Raw genomic sequence first — 20770 nt, 5'->3', positions numbered from 1 at the left:
TCTTTCTCAGCACAGGAAGTGTCAGTGTCTGGATACACATATCCAGAAGGAAAAAGCATTTTGGTTCAGACTCATTTAGAAAAATCGAATAAAGAGCATATTTACAAAAACAAAAGTGATAAAATATGGACCAGCTGGATCCCTGAGGAAAAAGAAAAAAACCAGGAGAAGCTAGCCCACAGGCTTTTCTGGTCCAAGCAATGACTCAAAAGTATGATAGCTATCTGCAGCTATTTAAATTATATCAACACTATGAAGGAATAGGAAACAAATCATGTTAAAATAGAGGAAATTAAGGTGATAAAAAATAAAACAAGAATTGTGGTCTGAGCAGAAGGAGTGAAACATCCTGACAATATGTTCTCTTGGTTTCTCTGTTTCATAAATACAAATGATATACAACTACCGTCTCCTAATTTTCCGATTTATCTTAACAAATGGATATGTGGGATTATCTAAACTTGCCCAAATGATGAGCAGCTCTTCATTTCTAAAATGGCAGGGCAGTAATCCATAAAGACAGCGTCATCTTGGGTTGTCCTTAAATTGAATAAAAGAGGAAATACTCGTAAGTTCCCAAGAGATGGTATACCAACAAACTCCCCATGTGACCTCCAGGCCAAAGACGTACAGATAAAGTCAGATTCAGCAAGGGCAGGATTAGCACAAGACATAACTGAATCAAAGCAAAGATACCAGGTCCAGACTTCTCTGTCTGATTTACGGCAATCAGTTATTGCACCTTAGCCAGAGTCCTAAATGAAGAGAACAACTGCTTAACTATATTTCGTATTGTAGCAAGATCAAAGGGGGTATAATGAGGACAGGATCACGTTCAGTGACTTTCCAGCTTAGAAAGAACTCATTAGATTTTCTGATAAAGAAAGAGAATAGAAAAGAAGAGGAAAAGAAAGGCATAAAATACATAAAATATTTTAAAACACTATTTGGCTAAAATGATTTAGAACACATGAAAATCATACTAAATATGAATCTTAGAATCTTTTGTTTTTTGTTTCAGCTTTACTGAGGTATAATTGACATAAAATTGTAGGATATTTAAAGTGTACATCTTCGCGGTTTTGTTTTTTTTTTTTTGGCTGCGTTGGGTCTTCGTTGCTGTGCGCGGGCTTTCTCTACTTGCAGCGAGGGGGGCTCCTCTTTGTTGCAGTGCACGGGCTTCTCACTGCGGTGGCTTCTCTTGTTGCCAAGCACGGGCTCTAGGCATGTGGGCTTTAGTAGTTGTGGCAAGTGGGCTCAGTAGCTGTGGCGCACGGGCTTAATTACTCCGCAGCATGTGGGATCTTCGCGGACCAGGGCTCGAACCCCTGTCCCCTGCATTGGCCAGCAGATTCTTAACCACTGCACCACCAGGGAACTCCCCATCTCGGTGTTTTGATATACGTATACGTTGTGAAAGGATCCTCTCCGTCTAGTTAACTAAACCTTCATTACCTCACATATTTATCTTTCTCTCTCTTATTTTTTTGATGAGAACATTTAAGTTCTACTCTCTTAACAAAATACAGTGTTACCAACATTAGTCACCACGTTTTATGTTAGATCCTCAGACCTTATTCATCTTATAGCTGAAAGTTTGTATCCTTTTACCAACTTCTCCCTACCCTCCCACCCCAAGTCCCTGGAAATGACTTACTACTCTCTATATGAGTTTGACTCTTTTTTTTTTTTTGATTCTGCAGAATATTCATTTTAATACTTTTTGAGTAAAATGCTGCTTTCACCAGGTACCTATATTTCACAAGTACAGTGATGTCTTCTTTCAAGTGGTAAAAGCAAAAATATAGATTCCTCCAGGGGTAGATAAAGTTTTTCTTTAAAGGGCCATATGATATTTTAGGATTTGCTGGCCAGACAATCCCAATCCAGTGACTCAAATCTGCTGTTCCACTGTGAAAGTAGCCATAGACAACACGTGCAAATAAAATGGTTATGGCTCTGTTTCAATAAAGCTTTATTTACAAAAAGATCCAGGCTAATTTGGGCTGCAGACAATGGTTTGCAAATCCAGGTTTAGGGAATTCGCTTTATAATATATTACTTAGAAACCTGGGATCCACAAAACTTTGGGATACAAGGAGGAAAGAAAACAAATATTCACTGCATACTGACAAAGAGCAATGTACTCAAATTTCACCATTTCAAATTGAAACTCAAAGGAATTGAGTGACTCCATCTGGCAAAGGGGCCAGGAAATATTTGAAGTAGGATTCTAACATGATTTGTCAAACTCCAAAATCTGTACTTTTATAAGTTCATCCTGCTATTGTCTTCAAGTCATTGCCACAAATTTCATAAACAAATTAGGAAGCAGTTAGGCATGGCTACTTGAAAAATGTGTGCTACAGAATTTCCATACTCCCTCAGACAGGCGCTTGAGGAAATATATGTTTAGGAAGTAATCAGGACCCACAGCTCTTCACAGAATTCAGATCACATGTGCCATTTTAAGTGAACGTGTTTTTTGGTACAAAAGAATATGCATAAATATTTTTTCTCTCTTATCTGAGGAATTATGTTTCCCAGCTTATTGTTCACAATTGTTTGTTTGTGGTATTGTTTGTTTGTTTTTTGGTATTTTTTTGAAATACAATTTTTAAAAAATTTTATATATTCAAAAAGATTCATCCTTTCTATTATGATTTATTTTCCCTATTTTTGCATGGAAAGTCTTTTCCCTCATCAAAATTAGATAATATTCACCAATAGTTGATTCTAAAATTTTCACAAATTACCTATTCTTTCATCCATCTGAAACTTATTTTGATATATGATATGAAATCGGCTTCAAACTATTTTTTTCCCATAAGTAAGTTACTAATTGTGACTATTGAATAAACAAAAGATTTGGGAGGCCATCCTTATTTAAAAAGAAAGAAAAAAACTAAGGTTTTGTATATACCATTTATAATCTTTTGGGGGAAATTTATTTTCCATCATACTAGTCAATATGCCGCTTCTTCCATAGCATCAATATTTTACTTACTGTATCTCTGTAATATTTAACCATCTTTCCCCTGACCTAAGCTTCCCTAACACTTTTCACCAGTTTATTTTTCAAATTGTGTTGAATTTTTGATTTTTATTGTTTCCTTTAACCTGGACACAGATAACATGCTTCTAGCATAGCAAGTTGAAGGATGAGTATGAACGTGTTAGATGCTTAGTCAACTGAAGGGAAAACGAAATAGAGATGGGCAGGTGCTCTGGTTGTGTGTGAAGCTACAGCCACGTTCCTTGCCTGGAGTTGTCCTGAGCGCCTTGCACTGAGGTCCCCTCTTCTGAACAACCCACTGGCCATTCCCACGGGGATTAACCTTCAGCCTTCTTGCTTCAGAGGTTAGGAAGCCTTGTGGATTGAAATTTGTTGCTTGGAGTGGCTGAGCAATTTTTTTCCTTTAATTCCACAACTTTTTGTTTCCTGCTAAACAATTAGAGGTAGGAGATTATACTCTGGTCTCTTTGAGGTTACCATTTTGCCAGAGGGTGGTGGGATTGGGTTGAGAGGCTAATTTTGACTGATTTTTCCAGCCCTAGTAATGTGCTTTTATATTGTTTTTCTAGAAGGAGGAAGAGAGACTCAAAGGAGAACATTCTTCTTTTTTTTTTTTTTTCCAAAATACCGCATATACCTCCACTTCTGGCTGTAGGGAGAGTAGTAAAATTTATGAATCATCATTATTCTGCTCTTTTTTAAGGGGGGTGTCATTGTGGATTCCTTGCTATTTTTAATTTTTTTCAGTTTGTCCCAGCTTCTTCTATAGTTTTATGTGAAACGTAAAAAAAAATACTTTTTACTATTTATGTTTGTCTAAGGGCCCTTAGCTTGTTTCACTGGTGACTGTACATTCCTGGTTATATTTACTTCATAAATCTTATTTTATTATTTTTGGAGAGGAGATTTTATAAATCCAAACTCTTGTCCTGCATCATAGCAAAGTTCTAATTCATTTGTATTTTTTGTCATCACTAATAAATTTGGCTATCAAGTTTTATTATTTCCATTCTTATGGGGGTTTTTGGGTTTGTTTTTTAATTTTCCATCATAGGTTATAATTTATTTACCTTGAGTTATTTAACAACTAACTCATTTAATCTTATAAATAATAACTTTATTTTGGGGGGAAAACACACTTGAACCTAATTTCTCTTTACCAATATCAACCAGAAGGTAATCTTTGTTGACCCCCCTCCCTATTTAAGACAAGGAAATTAGCACATGTTCATTTCCTCTTGTACACCCCAGCCCCTCACTTTTGGGGATACGATCAGGTATTTAGAACCTGCTTGTGATAATTATTTTATATCATGCATCTCTTCTAATGATAATTAGTTTACATTTTGTTTGATAATTACATTTACAATTATCAAATCACATGCTTGTCTTTTCATAACCAGTTTAAATGTCTTTTTGTGCTTTTTCTCTTTTATGTTATTATAGAAACTGCCCACTTTTGAGAGCTTTATTTTGATTCAGTTAACTAAAGAATGTCTTCAATCAGTGCTTTTAGGGAAAACATGTGTGTCTTTATCTTTGAATCATACCCTGTTTGGTAATAGAAATCATGAATAATAACCCATTTCCTTCCAAGTTTGCGATCATATCCCCTTTGTATTTCTGTGTCTAAGGCTGAGGAAGAGAAATCTGAGGGCAACCTCATTTCTTCTTCTTTTCTAATAACAAATTTTATTTTATTTATATTGTTTACTTAACACTTTGGGTTTCGTTTTTCATCATTTTAGGGTCAGGCGGCATATATTGGTCTATTTCAATTAATTTTTTCCAGTGTATTCCACTTATACATCCTCCAGATTCAGGTCTTTTACTCAAGGAGTTTATATTATTCTATTTTTGATGATTACTTCTGCTCCGTATTTCTCTTCTTCTGGAACTTCAGTCATCTCTGATTCTATCTACCCTTCTGTACTGTTTGTAACACTTACTTATTACATCTCATTTAAGCCATTCTTACGTGGACGTTCTGCTAGGGCAGCCAGACCTAATGTGAACAGATGAAGTAGATGTACATCGTCATCACCACTTCAGCAATAGAAAGTGTATGACAGGTTAGTATTTCCAGCAGTGGCATTTATCTCTGCGTGCTTGGGGAAGCTGCCTCACTGGGGACAGCTATCAAGAAGCCCCGTTCTGCTCTGCCTGCCTTCACTCCCCACACAATGAATGTGTCTATGTCTGATACCCTTTCTGGTGCCGCTGTCTGAAATATCACTGACAAGCTCTGCCTGATCAAGAAGAAACTTCATTGTCCCCTGGATTTGCTGCCTGATGTATCTCTTTCACAGATTCTCCCAAATGTTTCTGGTCCACGACACAAAAGGAAACCCTTTTGGATCATTCGCTGTCAACCCCAGGTCTTAATCGGCCCAAAGTCTCAGATTCATTTATGCTGCGTTTTGCATGTCAGGAGGATTTTCACCAGGATTTCTTCCATTTAATTTCTCTTAAGCTGCTTTATCAGAAGGAAGAGTTAATATCTTGCTTTAATCTCATCATAACTTTATAAAAAAAACACTTGAGAAATTTTTAGCATGTGGATAGGATCTTGTTTTCGATTTCTCACTAAAGCAGAGTTTTTCCATATATAATAATATATATATATACGATTTCTTTGGATGTTTCAATCTAGGTTTTGAAGCTGGCATCATTTAGACACTTTGCTCAAATTACTGACTTACTAAAAACTCTTGACCCTTGATAATATGGAGCAATCATTGTTTTTTTAATTAAGAGTATGCCCCAGACAAGAAGTGTGGGTTATAAATAAATGCATGTTTTTAAAAGGTCTGCCTACTGCATCTTTACTTTTAACTTTTGTTACATTTTAATTTCTATTTTAGGTGCTCTGGTACATGGCTCAGACCCTCCCTCTAGAGTCAAAGACTTTGATGGCTCATTTCTATTACAGGCTGACTACTGACAGCTGTCTCTCCCCAGGCATTGCTCTCCATGGAAGGAAGCTGTACCCTCTCGTCCGGTGTGGTCCATACGCAGTGATTGGCCAGTGTAGGGCCTGGCCCCTTCCCTCCATTTGGGATGTTTTTGAAGGGTAGTTATAGATCAAAAGTTAGTCTGATTGAGATGTTGTATAAATGTAAAAAACACACCAGTCTTATGGAATCTAAAAAAACAAATGGTTCTGATGAACCTAGGGGCAGGACAGGAATAAAGACACAGATGGGGAGGGGGACAGGTAAGCTGGGACGAAGTAAGAGAGTAGCATGGACATATATACACTACCAAACGTAAAATAGATGGCTAATGGGAAGCAGCCGCATAGCACAGGGAGATCAGCCCGGTGCTTTGTGACCACCGAGAGGGGTGGGATAGGGAAGGTGGGAGGGAGACGCAAGAGGGAGGAGATATGGAGATATACGTATGCATATAGCTGATTCACTTTGTTATACAGCAGAAACTAACACAACACTGTAAAGCAATTATACTCCAATAAAGATGTTAAAAAACAAAAAACAGTCTTCAAAGACTGAGTGTAAAGTGTCTCATTAATTAAAATTTTTTTTAATTTAATTTTTATTTTATATTGGAGTACAGTTGATTTACAATGTTGCATTAGTTTCAGGTGTCCAGCAAAGTGATTCAGTTATCCATATACATATATCCATTCTTTTTCAGATTCTTTTCCCATATAAATTATTACAGGATATTGAGCAGAGTTCCCTGTGCTCTACAGTAGGTCCTTGTTGATTATCTATGTTATATATAGTAGTGTGTGTACGTTAATCCCAATCTCCTAATTTCTCCCTCCCCCCAATCTTTCCCCTTTAGTAAACATCAGTTTGTTTTCAAAGTCTATAAGTTAAAATTTTTTGACTGCATATTAAAATGATAAATTCTAAACATATTGAGTTCCGTTAAATATATTATTACAATTAATTTCAATCAGTTTTTTATTTCTTTTTTTTTAAATGTCTACTAAAATCTTTGAAATCATGCATGTGGCTTCCATCTGTGGCTCACATTTTATTTCCAAAGACAAGGACTATATTAAGGAATTAGCAAAGCAGCTGGTGTGTCCAGGAGAGAATGAGGAAAAGGAAGAAAGTAAGAATTCAGAGCACGGGGCTAATGATGTTCTAGATCAGTATGGCCCTGTAGGCTGTTATAAAGATTCTGTTAGCTCCTACTCTGAAATACAGGATACAAACCACTGCAAAGTTTAGAGCAGAGGACATTTATTCTGACAATATCTAAAGGGTCCCTGTGGTTGCTCTTTTGAGCCTGAACCACAATAAAGCAAAGTTAAGAGCAGGAAAGTTATTTCAGAGGGTATTATATTCATCAAGGCAAGAGACAATGGTGACTTAGACCAGGGTAATCCAGAGAATAACTTCCAGAAAGTAGAACAAACAAAGAGTTGAAGCCTGGGATCTTCAATTTGAAAATGTCACTAATTAAAATAAAATGGATATGTGTATTTTACATATGAAAGATATTAAAAGAGTAAATCCTAAGCGTTCTCATCACACACAAACCTTTTTTCTATTTCTTTAATTGTGCGTCTCTATGAGATGACGGATGTTCGCCAAACTTACTGTGATCGTCATTTCATGATGTATGTAAGTCACGTCATTATGCTGTATGCCGTAAATGTATACAGAGCTGCATGACAATTATATCTCCGGAAAACTGGAAGAAAAAAATAAAAAGGATATATTAGGAACTTATGGGAGAAATAAAATAGATCATATACTAAGAATCTGAAATTTGGCTTCTCAGCAGAAACTTTGAACGCTAATAGAATATTGAGAACTAGTAGTGTGCATCACAAGCAAAGAAGTAAAGAGAGCCCAGGGATGATGGGTTTGCACTAGGAGCAGAAAGCATTAGTCCAGACAAGAGAGAAGGATGTGAAACTTTGATGGGGGGAGGTGTCCAAGGTGTGTGTGTTGGGGGACAGGGGATGCAATTAATAGGGTGCTAGGATTTGTGCTTGAATACTGGGAAAAATTAGTGACAGGTGTCCGACAGGTCGTTTGGAACATTAAAAACTGGAAATAGGTATGAAGAGATTTAAGCAGAAATAGAATTGTTAAGTGTAGGAAATTAAAAATATTATGTAAGCACTGAATTATATCTATAGCATATGTAAATACTGGTAACAGATTAAAGCCCCAAATTGTGATAATATTATATTGATATAATGGGAGAAGGGAAAATACGGGTGAGTATGCAACAATGCCGAACTCATCTAGTGTTACAGGAATTTGATAATGTCTAAAACTGATAAATATGTATTAATACCAAGTTATACTAAATATAATTATAGTATTATTTACTAATGGATAGATAGACAGACAGATAGACGAAGGTCAACACCAAAAGAAACAGAAAGTATTTGCCTCTCGGGAACAGGATTGGTATGGGGAGATACTGATTTTTCTTATAAGCATTTGGTACGGTTTACTGTCAGCTTTATGTGATGGATTGGATTATTGTCATTTCTTCACTCCTTTATAACAACTACATCCTTTATAAAACTGCAGAGCCTTCAGCTATGAAAGAGGAACTTTCCTCACCCTCTGCTAGGGGGCTTGGACGTGTGACCATGTGACTTGCTTTGGCCAGTGGAATGGTAGCAAACATGAAACGTACACCAAGGCTTAAAACACATTTTCTTGATTCCACTTGCCCACGTGTGCCTCTGAGATCCGCCAAGAGTGGAATAGGAAGCTATTGGTACAAGGAGAATGAGAAAACCTGTGGGGTCTTCTTGAACCCAGCTGGCAGCACAGAACCAAACCCAGCCGACCCGCTGTGGAGCCACCTCTGAGCAAGGACACAACTGATAGTTGTAAGCCGCCGAGAGCTTTGAGGTTGATTGATCAATCAGACATTAACGAATATTCCCCATTTATGGGATGGTGTTAACTTACCATGCGTAAATCAATTTAAAAAAATTCTAAACTGATTAAAGTAATAGTAATAACAGAAAAGAACTCAGTGCGGAAGCGAGGATTCCATGCCATGGCATTTCTCCTCCTCTCGAAACAAGTCGCATCTCTACCTGCCTACGCCACTGACGACAGTACTAAAATCTATTTCGCTCTTGGCAGGAGTAGCACCAGTGACCCAGCATGAGAGATCTGTCGGTCGGTGCCGTCCACAAAGCTGGAATTACACACGATACAGCGTCCTTTGCTTAACTTCGTCATCTTTTTTTCAGAAAGCTACTCCGTATTTCTGACCCTTCGGCTGTGCTTAACCTTCAGGGCTTCCCCAGTCCTTTCACTTGTGCGCGCCTCAGTTTCTCTGTTCCTGAAATATTGTTATCTGTCTTCATGCTGTGTTCCCAGGTTCCACTGCTGAAAGGCAAGTCAGTGCAGTGAGTTTAGAGCAGCATGAGATCACAGAGTTGAAGGGGTCCGGGAAAGATTCATGGGCACAAATCAGAGAGGGATTGAGTGGGTTTTGAAGGGAAGATAAGCTTTGGATGCATAAAGCAGGGGTTTTCTTTCTAGCTTGTGGAATAGAAAATCACTTTTAAGACCCCCAAAGGGAAATCAATGGCTTCCGCCCCCATGGACAAACTTTCCTGTCTTAACAGGAACAACATAAATAACACTTCTATTATAAGAAAGGATCAGACTCTTATTAAGACCCATAAATCAACAGTTATTTTATTTTCACAAAGCGACCTCCAGATGTAATTTTAAAGTGAAAGCATATTTTAAATGGCCTGTGGTGGATATAATTTATATTTCTGTGTATAAATACGGTACTGAGATATCTCCTTACGTTTGAATAATTATTGGGGGGAATACACTATTTTGCTACGGATAAAAAGCCAGATATAATGGATAAAATATGGGGCTTTAAATTGCTATCAATTCATATGAGTATTGTACTAGTGTTGAAAAGCATTAAAGTCAGAGAGACCAGCATCAAATTCTCCCCTCTAGCTCGTATAACTTGTATAATCATGTTTTGTTTGTTTATTTGTTTACCACTATAAGCGTTGTGTCATCACAGGTGCCTAGCATATAGCTTGAGTTCAATATTTGATTGTTTAAAAAAAATGAGTTAGTGGGTACTCCTGAGATAAGATGCCTGAAGTCTGGAGGGGGAATTGAGTTCCCCAAACTCAGACGATTTGTGGCACACTCAGGGCTAGAAACTAGCCTGCCTTCTCCCAGTTGTATGTTCTTTTCATCAGACTCAGCCATCAATATTAGTTTGTATTTTTGGTGTCAAGTAGTTGAAACCAAATTCAAATTACTAAAGAAAAGATGGGAATTAAATCAATGGACACAGGGATATTATTTCTCAGGGCACTTAAACCCTGGGAAAGGTAAAGCGTGTCTCAGGAACATCTGAGATCAGGGTTTATGTTTTTCCAGACCTCTTTTTCTTCCTTAGTTGCCTACTTTTCTCCTTGTGACAGCTTCATCCTTTCACTTCACTGCAGATTACCTTGCTCCTTATAGGGGAAAATGATCACTTATAATAGGGGAAAACGATCACTTATAATACCTCATCTGATGGTACCTGTGATAGTGAATTTTATGTGTCAACCTGCCTGGGCTATGAGATGCTCAGATTTTTTTTTTTTTTTTTAACTCAACTGAAGCCTTCAGGTGGCTTTGTTTTTTATTTTTTTCAGATTTTCTATCTTTCTTGAGGTATAATTTACAATGTTGTGTTAGTTTCAAGTTCAGATATTTGTTTAAACAGCTTTTCTGAGTGTGTCTATGAGGATGTTTCTGGATGAGATTGACATTTGAATCGATAGATTGAATAAAGTAGATGGCCCTCCCCAACGTGGATGGACCTCATCCAAGCCTTCGAAGGCCTGAATAGAACAAAAAAGGCTGAGCAAAGGAGAATTCACTCTCTCTGCTCACTCTTTGGGCTTGTCCATCTGTCGGCTCCTGTCTTTGGACTCAAGTTCAGACTGGAACTTTACCATCAGCTCCCCTAGGTCTTCATCTTGCTGATTGAAGATCTTAGGACTTCTCAGCCTCCATAACCATTTGAGTCAACTCCTTCTAATAATTCTCTATCTATCTGTTTTATCCATCTATCTATCTGTCTATCTATCTATCTATCCTAATGGTGTTGTTTCTCTGAAGAATCAAGACCAATACAATATCTTATCCTTTTGGAACTTTCCTCATCTGGAAGAAAACTGATGATTTTCGTTTCTACTGACAAAGAAAGTATCATTGGCGGGGCTTGGGGGAATGGGGGAAGGGGGGTTGTCCGACCGGGAACCGTCAGCTGCTGCTGAAAGGCAGGACCATATTTACTCATGTGGCGCTGCCAGTGATAATTATGAGGGGAGAGGAAGCGTCAGTTTCTAGAAAAGGGGACTGGAAGACTCATTTCTACAAATGTTACTATAGTATAACGTTACGTTTTGATTTTCCATATTTTTTGGTGTGAGTGTTCGTACCCTCCAAGAGTTAATGCCATCTGTGGAATACTCTGAGGAAAGATAGAATCATTTCTGCTTAAATTTTACTCAAGATTTTAATAGATTTCTTTTACAAAATAAAAATACCCATCCACTTAAAAGTAACGTATTTATTAACTATAACAACAAATCTTCAATTAAATTATGCAAAAATAGCTGTAGGACCAACTTGATATTGAACTAGATGGTTTGGCAGGTGTTTTTCTTCTTGTGTATTTCATATTCTTCCTCATCATTAACCTTGAAATTTCCAATTATAAGGAAAGGTTTTCACTTTAAAAATTCTCAAAAATCCACTTCAAAATGATTAAATTGTGGCCTTTACATATTCAAATAACTCAAGAACCATACTGGAATACCTTCTCAGCCTCAACATCATTCCAGAAAGTTCCCAGAATGACCACGTCTTATAAAATGAAAATACCACACCTCTTCAGGGAAGGAAAAGCAGAAAAATTGTTAAGCCAGCTATTTGACAGAATTAAAAAAAGAGACAAAAACTATTTGCTTAAAAGACCGTATTTGTTATCTGTTCATGTTCACGTGGCCTAGAAGAATCTAAGGGCCAACGTTAAGCCTATTTTCGAAAGACAAAAATCACAGGCCTCTGTCAACACAAATGGATACAGGATAAAGTACCTGCCTTAAAATTGTGGATTCAAATACTTAATTACCGGCCTAATTCCCATAGACTAAAATTACGGCAGTACGGCCTCTGCACAGTCACTACTGCAAGATTTAGAACGTATTTTACTTTACAAATACTGCAGGGGGTTGTAAAACAGCGTCCATGTAAGTCAGTTTCTTTAGAAAGAAAGACTACATTTAATCCAGGCACTTTTAAGCCTTGGAATGCAAAGTGTTAGGGAAAAGTACATCCATTTATACCTATACGTACACATATTCCAGCAGGAAATATGCAGTGTGTCCAGAGTCAATCCCAGCAAATAAAGTTTATATTGATGTTCTGCCAATCTGATCTTGTGTGGCAAAGTCAATTGAGGGGGAAAGCCGAGTCTCCAAGGCTCATTAGTTTCCAGAAAATTCCCCATTCTCTCTTTCTCTGAGCCTTCTTTAAGGAGTAAATCTCTCAGAGATCCGGCCAAAAATTAGGACATTAAGTGTATTCTGTTTATCAGATGTGGGGTAAAATTCCAGGACTAGTCCTTTAGGCCTGTTTGTAATTGACGTGATGGAGAGAAAGTCCTTTAATCTAAGTGTCACAGGCGCCCCTCCCCATTGTGTATGCGTTTGGTTGGAGCACAGGTGTCTCTGATAATTGAATTGAGCCTTAAATAAATTTCCAGACCCCAGCTTTCATGGGGGTGAATTTAGGGTCCCTGCGTGTGAGTTTCAGGATGGGGAGTAAGAAGGTTTAGGAAACTGGCCCCAGTTGAAACTCAAAACCATAAAACTCTGTTGAATTAGAATCTCCCCAAACTAAGGCCCAATTTCAGAAGAAGACAAATTGAATTTGTAGTTTAACATATTCAGAAAAAATATACAGACGTAGGTGGCTTCAATGGTAAATTGGACAGAACATTTAAGAGAGAAGTGATACAAACTGTACACAATCTTTCCAAAAACATAGAAGACGAGAGAGCATTAATCAATACATTTTATGAAACCAGCATGACTCTACTACTCAAACGAATAAAAGGCATTAAAAGAAAAGAAAATTACAGGTCAATATCTGATATGGACTGAATTGTGTCTCCTCTAAGTTTATACTGAAGCAGTAACCTCCAGTAGGATGGTATTTGGAGATGACACATTTGAGAGGTAATTAGTTCAGGGTCACTAGATTATGGGAGGGGGTTGTCCAAAAGGATTGATGTCCTTATAAAAGACGGAGAGTTGCCACAGTTCTTTCTTAACATGTGCACAAAATAAGTGGTATTGTTTTCAGCCCCTAATATTTGGAGTTATTTGCGACTCAAAAATAGACAACTGGAATAAGGAATAACATGGTGTAATGCTTTAAATGCAGGGGGCTTCCAAGTAGGAGGCAATACTTAACCCCCAACTCTGTGTCTGACACCACCCTCTTCCTAACGATGTGGCCATCAGACGTCCCAAAGCCACACCAGGGTATCCCAAAGATTTTATTTTTGTATAGAGCCATTCTCCTCTTGTATCTGTAAAAGGCAATTGTTACGGAGTGTTCGTACACCCACTAGCTCTAATGCCACCACGATATTACATCAGTATTATAAGAATGATCTTCCCTGGATCATTTTCATTGTCTTCTGAAATAAGAAGATCTTTTTACGTCATTCTACATATGTCAAATTCTTAAGCCTCATAAGTGACTGTCAGCTGAGCTCAGAGGCCAGGTACGCGGCTTAGAGTACATAGGATCCAAGTTATGGTCATGCCCAACCGAGTTACTCAGTAGGCTTGGTGACGGCTCCAAATTCTATTTTTTTTTTATTTATTTATTTAATTAATTTATTTTTGGCTGTGTCGGGTCTTCGTTGCTGTGCATGGGCTTTCTCTTGTTGCAGCGGGCGGGCTTCTCATTACAGTGGCTTCTCTTGGTGCAGGGCACGGGCTCTAGGCACGTGGGCTTCAGTAGTTATGGAACGTAGGCTCAGTAGTTGTGGCGCACAGGCTTAGTCCTCTGCAGCGTGTAGGATCTTCCCGGACCAGGGATTGAACCCATGTCCCCTGCATTCGCAGGTGGATTCTTAACCACTGGGCCACCAGGCAAGTCCCTCCAAATTCTTTTTTGTGTGTCCATAGGACACCCAAACATGCTTGCCAATGGAACTCCTAGAAAATCCTTGAGTTTCCCAGAGTCAGTATGCAAATTTAACTCAATAACTGTATTAACTAGGCCATATGGATTTGCATAGAGAAAAACTGTCCATAGCTAAATATTTTACCCCGAAGCCCTGGTCGGCCATCTCACAAATATGTAAACAGGTATAAGAAGAAACATGAGAAAGTGTGAAATGTGAAGTGAATGAAAGTCTATCTTTTTCCAAAACCCAAAGGAAAGTTACTTTGTTATTTACTTACTCCTAATTCCTTTTTTTCACCAAAATGTATTTGAAACTGCTAATGGTGAGGATTAAGGTAATGAAAGCCGTCTCTTATCATGATTGTTTTGGGGGCCGTAATAAATCAAGTATGTTCATAATAAGTGTGTCTTTAGTTTACCCCAGAATAACAGCCATCAGACTGGTGATATTTAATTCATTAAAAGGAAGAATGTCGAGAACGAATAACATCAACAAATATGTAACTAGAAAATACATATGGGAACGGAGGTGGAGACAAGTAGATATAAGATAACCAGGCCCTTTAAAAATATACAAGCCTCTGGGGCAGCATTTGTACTATTTTCCCTTTCTTTGTTGTTTCAAAAATTAAAAAAAAATACTTTCCCTTTCATATATGCATACTTATGGCTTCAAGCAGGCTGAAAAATCTTCACTGACCTCTCACTTATGCCGTATCAACATTTATAGGGATGTGGGTAGCTCTTACCTAAGACATGTCAAACTGAGGTTGTGTCCATATGACAAAAAGGAAGTGAATCTTCACAGAAGAGCTTAAAATACTCATTGGCAAATATTCCTAAAGCTTCAACAAAGCATCTTCAGGTGTAAGTTAATTTTTACTAGGATGGACGCTTCTAGACACTTAAAATGATTGTATTCGTTATTCCATATTCCTGGAATCTTAACAAAAATGGTGTGCGTGGAGTGGGGAAGAGTGATAGTTAAGCTTTGGTTTGTCTTTTAAGTATTGAGGACATAGTCTACTAACTGAATTATTGTAGCTGTACATTCCTTTATAACCAACTTGACACCTCCAGGAAGAATTAGTGAACCTGAAGACAGGTAAACAGAAATTAAAGAAACAAATGAAAAGTGAAAAAAATGTGGGAAAACTACAAATCATTCAAGAGCTGTAGGTCAATCCTGAATGGCCTAACATAGGTGTAATAAGGATCCAGAAGAGAGAGAAGAGGGAAGAATCTGAAGAGGTAACATCCAAGAATTATCCAAAAATAATGAACGAAAGGACAGGATGATCAAACTAGATAAAAAAGTGAGACCTAACTATATATTGTCCATGAAAAATCCACCCCAAGAATAAAACAGACTGACTAAAGTAAAAGGAATCATACCAGAGTCAAAACAAAGCTGGAATGACTATTCATATCAGATAGACATTGTAAAAGGAACATTGCCAGAAATCATGAAGGACATTACAAAGTGGTCAAGGGTTTGATTCACCAAGGACATAATTTAAATGTATATATACATCAAAATAGGCCTTCAAAATGCACGAAGTAAAAACTGATAGAACAGAAGACAGAGGCAGATCTCCAATTACAGTTGGAGACTTTAGCACTCCTCTCTCAGAATTTAATAATAAATTAATCAGATAACCTAAAAGGACATAGAAGACCTGGACGGCATTCTCATCCAACTTGACCTTAATTGGCATCTAGAGACCATTCCACCCGACACACAGAACGCACATTTAAAGGCACGAGGATAATTCACCATGATGGGTTATACTTTTTGCCATTAAACAAACTCGATTTAAAAGTGATACACACTGCTGTATATAAAATAGATAATCCACAAGGACCTACTGTAGAGCACGGGGAACTCTACTCAATATTCTGTCATAACCTATGTGGGAAAAGAGTCTGAAAAAGAATGGATATATGGATATGGATAACTGAATCACTTTGCTGGACACCTGAAACTAACGCAACACTGTAAATCAACTGTAACCCAATATAAGATAAACATTTTTTAAAAGTGGTGAGATCATGCAAATCATGTTTTCTGTCCCCACACCATCAACCTAAAGATCAATAACAGAAAGACAGCTGGGAAATCCCAAATTGGGGGAGTTAAATAATACACCTAAAGAACTGATGGGTCAAAGGAAAATCAAAAGGCCAATGAATTTTTAATTGAATGAAAATGAACATATGGCGTTTGTGGGACGCAGCGGAAACAGGGCTGAATCTGCTCTGTGGTTCACAGGCTGAGCCTTCGCTCCACTGCACTGCGGGACTTTCCCTTTCTGCCCTTTGATTTCTCTGCCACCACGTCGGAGGCCCGTGGGCAACTGCTCAGAAATTCTTACAAGGAGAGAACTTGGAGGTGCAAGGAAGCTGAGACCCCATAGGGAAACTCATGAGTGTTGGAGGCCACAAATACCAGATTCCAATCCCCAGGAAATACTAGCAAAGCCAGTTCTACACATTCCTTCAGAGGGTACCCAAGCAGGATTGATAACGCAGTTGCCCTGGAAACCACAAGATCGATAACATGCTTTAGAAATAGTAAGTCAGACAGAGTTAAGACAAATATATGATATCGCTTATATGTGGAATCTAAAAATAAAATAAAATACAAATGAACTTCTCTACAAAACAGAAACAAACTAACAGACTTAGAGAACGAACTTACGGCAACCGGGTGGAAGGGTGGGGGGGAAGGGATAGTTAGGGAGTCTGGGATTGACATGTACACACTGCTGTATTTAAAATAAAATGCCTTTCCATGAAAAAAAAAAAAGCACTACATTTGAGGAGAGATGAGAACAAAACAATAAATTGGTTTTGTCTTGCAAAAAGAAGAAATAATACGTCCCCTCCTTTTCTCTAACTCCCTTGCTTCCACTCCCAGTGATTGGGAGCCATTCCCAAAATAAACCTACAGGCAAGCCATCTCCTCAGGCTGTGTTCTTTGGAAGAACTCAGGATAAGCAAAGATTATAAACGTTTTCCTTTTGACAGTCCTTTCATATATTGTTGTTCTTTGCCATTACAGACAATATCATGGTGGACATCATTATACAGTTTTGCTACACAGGCATGTATGTGGATGTATTACTGGAACTAGTACGTTAGGGCGCTCACATTTAAAATTTTGAAAAGTAATGCAGATGTTCCTTTTAACAGTTGTAACTCCTTATATTCTCACCAAAGTTCCAGAGGTCGCTTGCTGTTTATTGTAAACGATCTTTCTTTCCAATACCCGTGTAGATTCCCGGGTAGCAAAGAACAAGTTCACTATGTCATAATCCCAGTATTAGCATGGTATCCATTGAAAATATGTTCATATATTCCTGGCTGTGCAGAAATAAATACTATTTCTGCAAAGAGAACAGGAAGGATACAAGGTCCAAACATTCTAACCTTTTAGAATTCCATCAAAACAGAGCAGCCTAGTTAGTGAATGTGCACAGTTCAGGTAATTGGCCAAAACATCTACAGACTTTCTTAGTTTCCAATATTCATGTAATTGAAACGCTCGTTCAACAATTATGAATATGGCAAGTAATATAGAAAACAAGAAAATTGTTTTGGAATTCTGTACTTTCTTAGGAGGTAGTCTCATTGTTCATCATCCGAATTTTTTTAAAGAATTTATTTATATGGGAACATAGTAATACACTGGTAGTATTTTCACAATATACTTGATGGGTGGGTAATTCTGTAAGAAAAATAAAGGCCATAAACATTGAAATTTATGAAGGCTCAATTACTCCAAACTTTTCTATTGCAGAAAAGTAGTTAAAATCTTAGTTGCTGACTTTCCCCCAGGATAAAATTTTTACTGGAAAGGCGGTTGGACTATGGAAACATTTCGCAGCTGCAGGTATAATACTGTGTCTGTTGTCAGACTCACAATTTCATTGGTTTATTTCTGGAGGATTATTTAGATGGCTGTGGTCTTATATCCAGGCCCCAATGAAAGAAAAAAAAAAAAGAAAGAAACAGGAGCCTATGAGGTGTGCCTTCTTACTGCAGAATAGTGATTTGTTATGCATTTGTCTGAGTTAAATATAGTAGTCAGTCATCTTGCACAGGCCTATGTTATATTCTGCTCATGAAAAAAAGAAACATTTGTTTGGATAGTTGAAGTAGTCTCGATAAAAATCAAAGCTCCCTTCTCCATGCCTACATTTATTTAAGGTAGATTTGCAGTGGTTATGATATAAATTTCACCAATTAATCAATAAGAATTGAAATTTGTTTGACTCATTAAGGCCATCATCATTTACCCAGATTTGTTATTATTTTAACAGTGGTGGTTTTGCATGTGACATTGCTACTGGGGTAGCAATTATTTGGAAGGGGAAGGAGGCTGCCTGTTCACTCCCCTGGGTTATTAATCAATTGGTGGGCTGAGGGCAAAAATTAATTAGGGATTACAAAAACCCTCCTTCATGATATTAAATGGCTCATTGAAAACAAATAACCTTACCTGCATTAACTCTGTGAGTTCACAGACTCACAGAAATGGCATTGAATTCATTACAAGTGATTTTCAGTTCCCAAACTGAGACCAATATAATGTTCAAAGGCAGTCTACATCTCAAAGGAAGCCCAGGACTTCAACTTATGTTGCCATTTCTACTTGTTCCAGACATTTGCTAGATCCCAAGGTCTACTTTGATTTGATTGAAAAGCAATGTGTTTTCAGCCATTTGCAACTGCAGTATGTGTAAGATTAAAGTTAAGAGAATCGAGTCTGTTTTTTTTTGGTTTTTTGAGCAGAGAAAGGTTTATTAGAGGGCCAAGCAAGGAGAACAGGTGGCCCATGCTCAAAACCCCTGAACTTTCCGAGAATTGGATCTCAACCTATGTTGACTGTTGCAAAATATTTGGTAATTTAAATCTTTGGTAGCAGCTTCCAGGAGGCTTGTTTGAGTTCTGTAACAAGAATTCAGTGTAAGGTTAATGTTTTATTCCTGCATGTGTGTATTTACTATTTGTTTCAAGAGAAAGATAAAGTATTTCATGGACTGATTTGTCCTAATTCTTCTTAGATATTGTAACCTTTGATTGTCTCACAAATTAAAAACAGCACAGAAGGAATTTATGTCTAACTCCATATCTGTACTATTAATTAGAAAAATGATCACTTTCCCTTGTGCATATTTGTGGAAAATTCAATAAAGCTTTCAGTCAGCCACCCCACTTTCTGTTTTTTTAGAAATAAATGGTTACACATTCTGTTGATTATTAAAAAGGAACTTATAAAATAGACTATCATCTTCATTATAGAAAATGCAAAATAATGAGGTAAACTTAAATCATTTATGACTCTATCATTCAAAGACCACTGCTGTATACAAGGCTGTGTACACACACACACACACACACACACACACACAAATTTATCTTTTGCAAACTTTCATGTTGATCTAAAAATTGATTTCACATTATATTAAAAAGAGATTGGCTTGTTTCTCTTATATCATGAGTATGTCATCATCATTCAAATAGTTCAAAAAATGATTTAATCATTAACTAATTTCAAAATCCTCCTTTCTACACACGTCTCTCTTTTACTTTCCTGAAGCCAAGTAAGCATCTAAGATGATAGATTTTGGTGTTATTCAGACGTGGGCCAACAGTTATTAACTCTACGACCATCTTCAAGTTCTAAATTTGTTAAGTCTTCTAGCCTCAGTTTTACATTTGTAGAATGGGGATCTCTCCTTCCTAAAAATGCTGTGAGGAATACTGGTAACAGTGTACATAAGCATTTAACACTGTATCTGGAATACAGAATAACATTCAGTTAGCTGTTATTTTTATCCTGTAATTTTCGACAGATGTCATCCAAATGATTTCTAAGGTTTCAGCATTCAATGATCATAAGCTTCAAGGTCAGAAAAAATATTTTTTTCTTCCTTACAGGTATGTAGATCTGCAGGGGAGTAGCCACAGCTCATGACTGGGCTACACTGATGAACATTAACTTTACTTTTCATGCCTCTGCAAACTCTCCCTGTAGATATTTTCCTTTAACAAAAGTTTCATTTGTCTTCAGTCCGGCCCATGCTTTTGCTGGTAATTCCTGGAGTTGTCCACCTTTCCCAATCTGATTACATTCACCACTGAGAGCTGTCTCTACTCATAGCAAAGTACAGTAGTCCCTCTCCATAGAGATGAAATGACATGCCATACATTTTTAAAACGTTTTATTTTATATTGGAGTATAGTTAATTTACAATGTTGTGTTCGTTTCAGGTGTACAGCAAAGTGATTCAGTTATACATACACATATATCTATTCTTTTTCTGATTCTTTTTCCATATAGGCTATTACAAAGTACTGAGTAGAGTTCCCTGTGCTATACAGTAGGTCCTTGTTGATAATCTATTTTGTATATAGTAGTGCGTATATGTAATCCCAACCTCCTAATTTATCTCTCCCAACCTTTCCCCTTTGGTAACCTTAAATTTGTTTTCTAAGTCATGCCATGCATTTTAAATGAAGGCTGTTTAAAAACCTAGAACCT

The 20770-nt window shown here is 37.4% G+C and overlaps 1 long non-coding RNA gene across 1 annotated transcript in view; it reads right to left on the bottom strand.

Annotated features, from left to right (window-relative positions):
* Positions 1-455: 455 nt before the first annotated feature.
* The window catches only part of LOC132414437 (uncharacterized), a 215206-nt gene continuing 194891 nt past the window's right edge, over positions 456-20770 (bottom strand). The window contains exons 2-3 of the long non-coding RNA XR_009516955.1: positions 7594-7687; positions 456-540 (exon numbers count right to left, since the gene is read on the bottom strand). This is a non-coding gene — a long non-coding RNA (uncharacterized lncRNA). The remainder of the gene's footprint in view (positions 541-7593; positions 7688-20770) is intronic.

Source organism: Delphinus delphis, chromosome 19 (assembly GCF_949987515.2).
Source record: "Delphinus delphis chromosome 19, mDelDel1.2, whole genome shotgun sequence".
Classification (NCBI taxonomy): Eukaryota; Metazoa; Chordata; class Mammalia; order Artiodactyla; family Delphinidae; genus Delphinus; species Delphinus delphis.
The sequence above is the reverse complement of the archived record's forward strand: the minus strand, read 5'-3'. Positions and strand labels throughout refer to the sequence as shown.